We start from the raw sequence: 11,179 nt of genomic DNA, 5'->3' as shown, positions 1-11,179 counted from the left end.
ATTTGTGTGTTGATGATGCATTAGTTGATTTGGGGGCTAGCATTAATGTCATGCCCATTACTTTGTTCAATAAGCTAGGTTTAGGGGAGGCAAAATCCACTAGGATGTGCATTCAATTAGCTGACTGTTCTGTTAAGCTTCCTAGGGGAATTATGGAGAATGTGCTAGTCAAGGTAGATAAGTTCATATTTCCTGTGGATTTTGTGGTTATGGATATGGATAATGAGCATGGTGTACCATTGATTTTGGGAGACCTTTCCTTGCCACAGCTAAAGCTAAAATAGACGTATTTAAGGGAAAGTTAGAACTTAATGTAGGGGATGACTATATTACTTTTAGTTTACCCCCATTTGATAATTCTTCCACTGACCATGTTCATGCCATTTGTAGTATTGATGGAATTGGTCCTGCATGTAATAAAAAACCACAAGATGTACAAATGGATGATGCTATACATGTTTATTTCCCTATTAATATGTGTTATTCATCTGAAGAAAACAACTTGTATCAATTTGAGACTTTGTGCTATGATAGACCCGAGAAGGGTAGTTGCAAGTTTGTTTTTGACAGGTCACTTAGCTAGAATTCGGAGTAGAAGAATGGGCAGCCCAAATCGGTGCGGAGAGCACCTCCTTGGCCATCTACTGCACATATCGGACCTTCTCATTACGCTTATATGCCTTGAGCCCCAGCTTACATTGAGCTGACCTTCTTAATTTGCCCGCGACTGAGGAATGCTGCTGTAGAGTCTAGCTAGACGACTATAACAAAAAGAAGCACCTTCGGGAAGCATTCCTGAATCTGTTTATGCATTTTGAGTTTTTCTTTAGACATCTTTTATTATCTATTTACTTCTCTAGTTTGATATCTCAGTTTAATTTTAGTTTGTTTTATTTTGAGACGATTTTAGTTTATTGAACCTTTTTACTAGATGTTGCTTGGAATGGGTTATTCTTGAGTTTTGCAGAAGTTAACCTACTCGATGCTCATATGCAATTTGGAGGACTAGCATATCTTAGAGTTTAAAGAACACATCAAGGTAGGAAGCTCGGCGACCTGAGATGGCAAAGGAAAGTCTGAAACCTCCCTTCACCACAGTTTCTGTGGCCATCACGGGCTGCAACACCAGGCCTTGCCCATCAGCACGGCCTGAGTCAAGCCCATGATGAAAGACACATGAAGACTTGGGGAATTTCAGACATTCAGCATGGCTTCCGAAGGCATCACGGGCGGTAACACCAGGCCGTGCCCCCGCCCGTGCCAAATTGGTGAAAATCGAAGCACAAGGGCTCAGTACGGGCTGAGTCCAGGCCGTGTTGATCAGCACGGCTGTGTAGTTGTCCGTGCTGACCCCGCGCCTATAAAAGAAAGCCTCCAAAAATTTTTTGCCACCCCTTTTCTGAAGCTCCAAGGTGTGGTTTTCTTCTAATTCTCTCATCCTCCATACTTTTCTCAGCAATTCCAAGTAAGTCTCTCCATTTTTTTGCTAATATGTTTTTGTAGTTTTTATGTTGTTGTACTGCTTTAAGATGACCTCAATTAGATTTAAGCTATATTAGTTGTTTTGATTACTGTGTAGTTGATTATGAAATTGATAAGTGTGGGGTTTGCATAATTAAAGTTTGTTATGCCATTCCATTATGAATAAGTGTTTTTGTGTTAGTTGGTGCATGATAAAGTAGTTTGCAATGTATGGGTTAGTTAGTTTATGCAGGAGATTGAGGCTTTAGTCTTTCGTTAAGTCTAAAGTTTTCTGTTAGTCAAATCATAGCCGTTATGCTGTCCAATTTTCGGTAGGATTTTTTATTAATTTAACTTTTTGTACGAATAACTAATGATTCATTACATCAGGCAATATGACAGACCGCGATCAATCCCGTAGGAAGCAGCCAAAATGAGTTCCTACCAACAAGCGATCGCATGGCGAAGGAACATCTTCCTCCATAGCACTAGAACCAAACGGCGCTGACACAAAGCACAAGCACGGAACCAGCCCGGACCACACAACAACTAGTCCGAGCTCAAAGAGCACCTGCTATGAACCCACTTGCACCTGATTGTCATCCACTGTGGACATTTCCTAATTTAGAAAATGAGAGTCGGTTCTAAGTCATGAGGTGGAAGCAAGTGATGGTGAGTCGTTGCATCGACTTCGCATCCCTAGAAGAGTAGGATTGGTTCAGGATGTGCGCACTCTATTCGGGACTCTGCCGTGTGCATGATTCTTTGATATCATTGAACCAACCTACCGTGAGCTTACAATTGAGTTCCTCAGCACCTTCTTCCTGTGACGGATCCTGGCTGGCATCGACTGATGTAGTTTATTTCAAACTTAGGGGAAGAGAGTTCTCAATGTCAGTCCCGCAATTCGGTGTGCATTTGGGATTATGGACTGAACGGAGATCTCGGGGGAGGAGTATCAGGGATGCCTCTACATCAACCCAATATCCTATGACACCATGTGGGACTCATTGGTACTGAAAACATACTACCCAAGGAGGTCTAAGGCATCTAACCTTCCGGATCATCTCCGCTATCTCCATACCTTATTAGCCTATACCATTACAGGCAGAGGAGATAGTTTTGGAGTGGTGACACATACCGATGTCTTCATCCTCTAGTCTATGCAACATCAGAAGAAGTTAGACTTGGGATATTTATTGGCTCGTCAAGTCCGATCATTTATATTAGACGCCCAGACGAAGATGCACTGTTGTTTTGGCCCGTACCTGACTAGATTATCCAAGAGACTGGACGTATTAGACGATTATTTGTCAGAGCTTTCAGTTATTGGCGACATGACACCATTAGGGATCAAACAGATGGTCAACATGCAGATGATCACGGCTACTAGACACCCACATGGTATAGAGTACAGGCTTGTGAACACCATAGTCAGGGAGGCTAGAGAGGCAGTGGCGAGAGGAGCCCAAGATCCGTCGGTTGGGATCCCGGATGTTAGGATCCCTAGCCTAGCTAGAGTATTTACATTTTTGTGGATAGTTATCTCGTTTTATACTAGAATCACCTGTCTTTTGGTTCCTTTAACGTTTTAGGTCATTATCGAGAGACATTATCAATAATCGAGGGAAATACGCATAATTACGGAGCAAGGACTAGCACTCCGAGGTGGAGCACGGCCTAAACTTTGGCCATGCTGAATTATCAAGTAGCTGCCCTTCAAGAGTGCCATTTTGGCATGGTTTCCGTAGCCACCACGGCCCATGGTGGCTCAGCACTGGCTAGGGCACTGCCTGGAAGAGGTCAACAGATGCGGAATGCAGAGGTCCAGCATGGCCTGGACTCCGCCCGTGCTGATCAGCACAGGCTTGACCATGGTATGTTGAAAGGATTATATAGGCAAAAATGATTTACCGAATTAGGGTTCGATTTTTTGACTTGATTTCCATTATACAAGCTTAAACCATCTGTTTCTAGACTTCAATTCTTGACCTTAGAAGATCATTTCATCAACTGAAGGAAGGATTACACTTATTTCAAACATCAAATAGAAGATCAAGATAAGATTTGGGAGCATTCAATAGGCAAATTAGGGTTTACTATTATGAATTGGGAATTTAGGATTTCTCATCCAACTTGAAGAAGAAGGGTGTATATGCCTTTAATTTACTTTTCTAAATCTATTCTTTACTTTGTGTTGCTTATTAGCATAAGTAGCTAAATTTGTTATACCCAATTGTGGTTCCTATGTTTTTGGATTGATTTTAATATTATGAGATTTTGATTGTCAATTCTTGATTCTTCTTGCTTTCATTATTAATGAGAAATCACTTTATTCATGAGACGTTGTGAATTGTGGTATTTAGATTGCTTTATGTAATTGAGGAATTCATTTAGTAATTGGAAATTTGAATAGCAAGAACTGGTTAATAATCACTTAGAGATAAGGGTAATTGACTAGCCGGATTAAGAATTAACAAAGCTTAATAGAGCCGGGTTAAACCTTAATGCTAATCAAATAATCAATCGTTAGGAAGAGATTCTAACTTTAGGTTATTAGATTTAGCAATTCGGTTATCTCGAGAGGGAGACCGAATTCAGTTGAGACTTCGTCAACGGGTAATTGCAATTGATAATCAATTTAATCTCTATCTTCATAAAAATCCAATTAAGTTAGGTCCCCTAGAGTTTGCTTTTTCCTTCGAGAGTTTTCCTAAATCCTTTCAGACTATTTGACATTTAATTAATTATTTGTTCATATTCAATCATAGCATAACACTTCATTGATTTGTTTAGGTTAGATAACATAAGATGCTACAATGCATATAGGATCACCCTTTCCCGAGAATACCACCTTGATACTCACCATTTGTGCTAGTCTGCATCGATAGGTTCAATCCCTTAGATTGTAGCTACATAAATAGCCTATCAAGTTTTTGGCACCGTTGCCGGGGAAAAACGTTTTTGTATGAACTAGATTGAATTTGTGTTTTTCTTTGTTAATCTAGCCATTTCTATTTTCTTTGTCTTTTCAATTTGTTTTTATCCTTTAGTATTATTGATTCTAGTGTTCTTTGGTTGTTGTGTATCCATTTCAGGTAGTTTATGACCAGAAGCTCTAACCCTACTACTGTAGACCCTCTTACTGAACCAGAGCTATCCCTCCATTTGTTGAGGAAGCATATGTAAGAAGAAGAGGATGCGCTGATAGAGTTTGAAGTTTCTGTGAATCGACCAGTAGAGATGAGGGACAACAATCGGGCTGCGGATGAAGCTAGAACTATCTACGAGTTTACTAGACCTTCTCTTGAGGGGACGCAAATGAGTCTATTGCGACCACCTGTGGCAGCCAACAATTTCAAAATGAAGCCAAATGTGATACAAATGGTGCAAAATAGTGTACAATTTGGGAGACTACCGAGCGAGGACCCAAACGCTCATATCGCCAACTTCTTGGAAATCTGTGACACCTTCAAAATAAATGGAACAACTGATGATGCCATTCGGTTGAGGTTGTTTCCTTTCTCTTTGAGGGACCGAGCAAAAATATGGTTGCAGTCGCTCCCAACCAACACTATCACGACATGGAGATCATTGGCTAAGAAATTTCTTTACAAGTACTTTCCTCCAGCTAAGACTGCTAAATTAAGGAATGACATTTCTTCTTTTGTGCAGATGGAAGAAGAGAGCATGTACGATGCCTGGGAGAGGTACAAGGACTTTTTGAGATGCTGTCCACACCGCGGTCTACCAGTATGGATGCAGGTTCAGACCTTTTACAGCGGTTTGAACCTTGCTACTCGACAAATGGTTGATGTAGCAGCAGGAGGGGCACTAAACAGTAAGACGCCCGAGTAAGCTCAAAACTTAATAGAGGAGATGACCAGAAACAATTACTAGTGGCAGTCTTCTGGGAGCCGACTAGTGAGGCAGGGAGTGGTCAATCAACTGGACTCCACAGCAGCCTTGGCAGCTCAAATGAAGCTTTTGACTAAGAAGTTAGACCAGCTTTAGATGTCGGTTCATGCAGCCCAAATAAGCTATGAATTTTGCTGTGGCCCGCACTACAGTGCAAACTGTAATACAGGAGGTATGTTTGCTGCTAGTAATAATTCTTCCTCTCTTGTTTCTGCTGACATTGAACAGGTAGACTACATGGGTAATGCCCCTAGACAGCAGAACAACCCATACAACAGCACATACAACCCCGGCTGGCATAATCATCCAAATTTCAGGTGGAGAAATAACAATGCCCAGGGTCCACTAGGCTTTTAGAGACTGCATCAGCAGCCACCACAACAGCAGCAGCAAGCTCTACCATCACAGCCTCCTCCACCACCGAAAAGAAATTAACTTGGAGGAGCTGATGATGAAGTTTGTCACGTCGATAGAGACGAGATTCCAATAGATAGATAGTGCTCTTAGAAATCAGCAGACATCCATGCAGAATTTAGAGAGTCAAATTGGGCAGATTTCTAAGATGCTGTTTGAGAGGCCACAAAGACCGTTCCCCGAGATTGAACCCTAGGAAGCATTGCAAGGCTGTCACCTTGCGATCAGGTAAGCAATTGTCTAGCTCTCTACCTTTAGCTAATGATGAGGATGTTTGTATGTAGGATAAGCCAGCTAGGCAGGAGCTAGAGCCTGAGACAATATGAGGAGAAAAGGTGGAAGACAGGCAGAAGAGCCCTTTGAGAGAGTACCGGCCACCAGTCCCCTACCCTACTCAACTTAAGTAGGAGAAGGTTGATAAGTAGTTTGGTAAGTTTCTTGACTTGTTTAAACAACTACGGATTAACCTGCTTTTTATTGAAGCTATTTCGCAGATGCCGAAGTATGCAAAGTTCCTAAAGGAAATTTTGAGCAATAAAAGGAAGTTGGAGGATTTAGGACTCGTGACTCTGAACAAGTAGTGTTCGGCTATTCTTCATAACAAGCTGCCACTCAAAAGAAGAGATCTAGGGAGTTTTACTGTTCCCTGTGTCATTGGCAATTTGCCTATTAGTGGTGCATTAGCTGATTTAGTAGCTAGTATAAATTTAGTGCCCACTAGTCTGTGTGATAAATTAGGTTTGAATGAACCTAAGCCCACTAGGATGAGCATTCAATTAGCTGATAGAACTCTAAAGATTTCTAGGGTATTGTTGAAGATGTGCTTGTTAAGGTAGACAAGTTTATTTTTCTTATAGATTTTCTAGTTATGGATATGGAAGGTGAGAGTACTGTACCTTTAATCCTAGGTAGACTCTTTCTTGCAACATCTAGGGCTGTAATAGATGTTTGTGATGGAAAGCTTAAACTTAGGGTAGACGAAGAGACCATTACCTTCGACCTAGCTACTACTGTGGGACACTCTTGGATCATGATGATGTTGTATTTTCTATTCATATTATGGATGATTTGGTTGAGTCTCATTTAAAGGAAATGTTACTTGATGATCCTTTGCAGGTAGCCTTGCAAGGAGAGAAGGAGGAGCTATCCAACGAAGCAAGTGTTGGAGCAGCTCACTAGTATATTGGCTATTGAGCCTAGCTGTTCTACTGATCCTTTTCTTTCTCCTGATAGGTCAGAAGTGTGGAAAGTGAAGTCTTCTTTTGAGGACCCCCCGGCCTTAGAATTGAAGTAGTTGCCTAAGCACTTAAGCTATGGATTCTTGGATGAGGAAGAAAAGTTACCGGTGATTATTGCAGCAGATTTAACACTTGAGGAGCGAGGAAAAACTCTAGATGTGCTCAAGAGGTATAAGAAGGCCTTCGCCTCTAAGATTGCAGATATTCCCAATATCAACCCTAGTTTCTATTCTCACAAGATTCTTATGGAGGATAGCTATAGAGCAATAGTTCAGCCCTAGAGGTAGCTTAACTCGAACATGAAGGAAGTAGTGAAAAATGAGGTAATTAAGCTCCTAGATGCAGGATTAATTTACCCTATTTTTGAAAGTTCTTGGGTGGGCCCTGTGCAAGTTATGCCGAAGAAAGGAGGCATGACAGTAATTCCAAATGAGCAAGATGAGCTATTACCTACACGGACGGTAACAGGATTCTGAGGGTGCATTGATTACAAGAGGCTTAATGATGCAACTCGGAAGGATCGCTTCCCTCTTCCTTTCATTGATTAAATGTTAGAAAGATTGGCAGGACATATGTTTTATTGTTTCCTTGATGGTTTTTCAGGATATTTTTAGATCCCAATTGCACCTGAAAACCAAGAGAAGACAACTTTCACCTGCCCCTATGGTACATTGGCTTATAGATGGATGCCTTTTGGCCTATGCAATGTGCTGGCTATGTTTCAACGGTGTATGATGGCCATTTTTTATGATACGATTGAGGAGTCGATGGAGGTATTTATGGATGACTTCTCTATTTTTGGTAACTCATTCTCTCACTGTTTGGCAAATCTAGAACGCATGTTAGCTAGGTGAATTGAGGCTAACTTGGTGCTAAATTGGGAAAAGTGTCATTTTATGGTGAGAGAGGGAATCGTTCTAGGGCATAAGATTTCACATGCGGGATGGAAGTCAATAGAGCTAAAATAGAAACAATATCTAAGCTACCACCCCCTAGTTCTGTTAGGGCTGTTAGGAGTTTCTTAGGCCATGTTGGGTTCTATAGGAGATTTATTAGAAATTTCTTTGAAATTGCTAGGCCTCTTACTCAATTACTAGTTAAGGATGCACTTTTCATATTTTATGATGCATGTGTGTCTTCGTTTGAGTTATTAAAGAAAATTTTAACCACAACCACTACTATGGCTTCACCTGATTGGGGGCTGCCCTTTGAACTAATATGCGATGCTAGTGACTATGCAGTTGGAGCTGCTTGGATAGAGGTTTGATAAAAAGTCCCAACCCATTTACTATGCTAGCAAGATGTTAACAAGAGCCCAGGAACATTACACTACTACAGAGAAGGAGTTGTTGGCTGTTGTTTATGTCTTCGACAAATTCTAATCATACCTCATCTTATCAAAGACCATCGTCTTCACTGACCATTCAGCTTTGAGGTATTTGTTCAATAAGCATGATGCTAAGCCAAGATTGATGAGATGGATTCTATTATTGCAGGAGTCGACATTGAGATTAGAGATAAGAAGGGCGCAGAAAATTTGGCAGCAGATCACCTATCCAGATTGGAGAATCTGAGCTTGGAAGCACTTAGTGAGAGCATGATAGATGATCGATTTCCAGAGGAGCACTTATATTCATTAAAGGTATATTCTGATTCTCCTTGGTTTTTATTATGCTAACTATCTTGTGGCTAGGGTCTTACCAAAGGGTATGACTTATCAGTAAAAGAAGAAATTCTTGGTGGATTTGAAATACTACATTTGAGAAGACCCCTTCCTATATCGAGTGTGTGCAAACCAGGTCATCTGCCGATGTGTTTATGGCGAAGAGAGTCTCCAGATCTTGAGGCATTGTCATAGGAGGCCATCAAGCGGCGAACCATACTGCTATGAAGGTGTTGGATGCAGGCTTTTATTGGCTAACTATCTTCTAGGATGCTGGAACCTTTGTTCAGGTTTGCGACACTTGTCAGCGCTCAGGTAATATCTCTGCCCGTGATGAAATGCCCTAAAACAGTATGCAGATAGTTGAGATATTTGATATTTGGGGTATTGACTTCATGGGACCCTTCTCTTCCTTAAATGGTAATAAGTATATCCTTGTAGCTATTGAATATATCTTCAAATGGCCGAAGGCACAAGCCTTACCTACTGACGATGCCAGAGTTGTTTGCAGGCTCCTTAAAAAGTTATTTTATAGGTTCGCCACACCTAGAGCACTAATTAGTGACAGGGGAACACATTTCTTTAACGCTCAATTGGAGAAGGCACTCAGGTGCTATGGTTTAACGCAACGGTTCTCTACTCCCTATCACCTATAAACTAGTGGGCAAGTTGAGGTTACTAATAGGGGTTTAAAACGTATCTTAGAGAGAACTGTGGGTGTAAGTCAGAAGGATTAGACCTCGAAACTAGATGATGCATTATGGGCATTTAGAACTACATATAGGACTCTACAAGTTTTATGCCTTATAGGCTGGTTTATAGGAAGTCTTGTCATTTACCTGTCGAATTAGAACACAGGGCTCTTTAGGCCCTTAAACTTGCAATTTTGATGTTGATTCTATAGGTAAGGAAAGACAGTGGCAACTAGGTGAATTGGAGGGATGGCGTCAACAAGGGTACGAAAACTCCTCAATTTACAAGGCAAAGACAAAGAAGTGGCAGGATCAGAGGCTCAAAAGTCCCAAGGAGTTTCAGAGTGGAAATAAAGTATTGCTATATAACTCACGTCTTGATTGTTCCCAGGGAAGCACAGGAGTCCATGGTCGGGGCCCTTCATGGTTAAGCAAGTTTTCCCATATGGCACAGTCGAGCTACATCATCCCGAGAAGGGTAATTTCAAGGTCAATGGATATAGGCTCAAGGTGTATCATGGAAACTCGTTGGAGAGTGAGCAGCAGGGTTAACATGATTCTGTACCTACAACAATGATTCATATTGAGTCCAGCTAAATGACTCAAGAATAAAATAGAAGCGCCCTTGGGAGGCATTCCCATTCTAGTTTTATGTTCTTTTCTTCGGTCCACTTTTATGTTATCATTCGTTGCATGCTTGTTGATCTTTTAGAACACTTACTTTATATATTAAACATAGTTGTATGAACTTAGGATTGGAATAGCTTATGTCGAATTTTTGGTAATCGAAGTGGGACTGTCCCGTTTGATTTATTTACTTGATTTACAGCCTAAATGTGTGCGTATATGTGTAAAATGCAAGTAGGGAGTTTGGAGACTCGAGATGGCGAAGGAAAGCCCGGACTCCACCCTTTCAACCATGGTTTTCGTGGCCATCACGAGCTACAACACCAGGCCGTGCTCATCAGCACGGCTGGAGTGAAGCCCGTGATGAGGAGACACATGTAGAATGGGGGAATTCAGCCATTCACCACGGCTTCCAAAGGTACCACAAGTTACATCACCAGGCCATGCCGGTCACCACGCCCGTGACTAAGCCCGTGATGAAGATACACGTAAAGCATAAAAGGAAGATTCAGCCATCACCACGACTTCCAAAGGCACCACGGGCAGCAACACCAGGCCGTGATGACCAGCATGGCCGTGCCCCACCACGTGATAGAATGGTGCCATAATGAAGCTTTAGGGTTCAGGCTGAGTCCTAGGCTGTCTTGCAATGGCCTGCCCTCTCCGTCTTGACCACATGACTATAGAAAGGGGAGTTTTCAGAATTTTCTACCTCCCCCTCTCTAAGCTCCAAGGTGTTGTTTTCTTCTATTTCTCTGATTTTTCTTACCTGTCTCAATAATTTCAAGTAAGCCTCTTCATTTTTTTTTTTAATTTAATTTTTCTTTTATGCATTTATTTTATCTAGGACATGCTAGTATGTTTTGGTAGTTTTACTTTGTTACACTGTTTCCATATGACCTCCATTAGATTTAATTTAAATTAGTTGCTATGTTTGCTGTGGATTCGGCTATGGAAAGATAAGTGTGGGGTTTAGCAGCAATAAAGTTTATTTATGGCATTTTATTATGAACAATTGTTAGCATAAATTTTCTTTAGTTGGTGCACGATAAAGTAGGCTGGAATGTATTTATTAATTCGTTTATGCAGGAGATTGAGGCTTTAGTCTTTTGTTAAGTCTAAAGTTTTCTATTAGTCGAATTATAGCCGTTATGCTGTTTAATTTT

General features: G+C 41.1%; 1 non-coding gene across 1 annotated transcript; it reads right to left on the bottom strand.

Moving 5' to 3' along the window:
• Positions 1 to 5,103: 5,103 nt before the first annotated feature.
• Positions 5,104 to 5,210, bottom strand: LOC112536544. The gene has a single exon (XR_003080534.2). It is a non-coding gene; the product is annotated as a small nucleolar RNA R71 (small nucleolar RNA).
• Between the last annotated feature and the right edge of the window lie 5,969 nt (positions 5,211 to 11,179).

This window comes from Ricinus communis, unplaced genomic scaffold (genome assembly GCF_019578655.1).
Source record: "Ricinus communis isolate WT05 ecotype wild-type unplaced genomic scaffold, ASM1957865v1 Ctg59, whole genome shotgun sequence".
NCBI lineage: Eukaryota > Viridiplantae > Streptophyta > Magnoliopsida > Malpighiales > Euphorbiaceae > Ricinus > Ricinus communis.
This window is presented reverse-complemented; position numbering and strand designations above follow the sequence as displayed.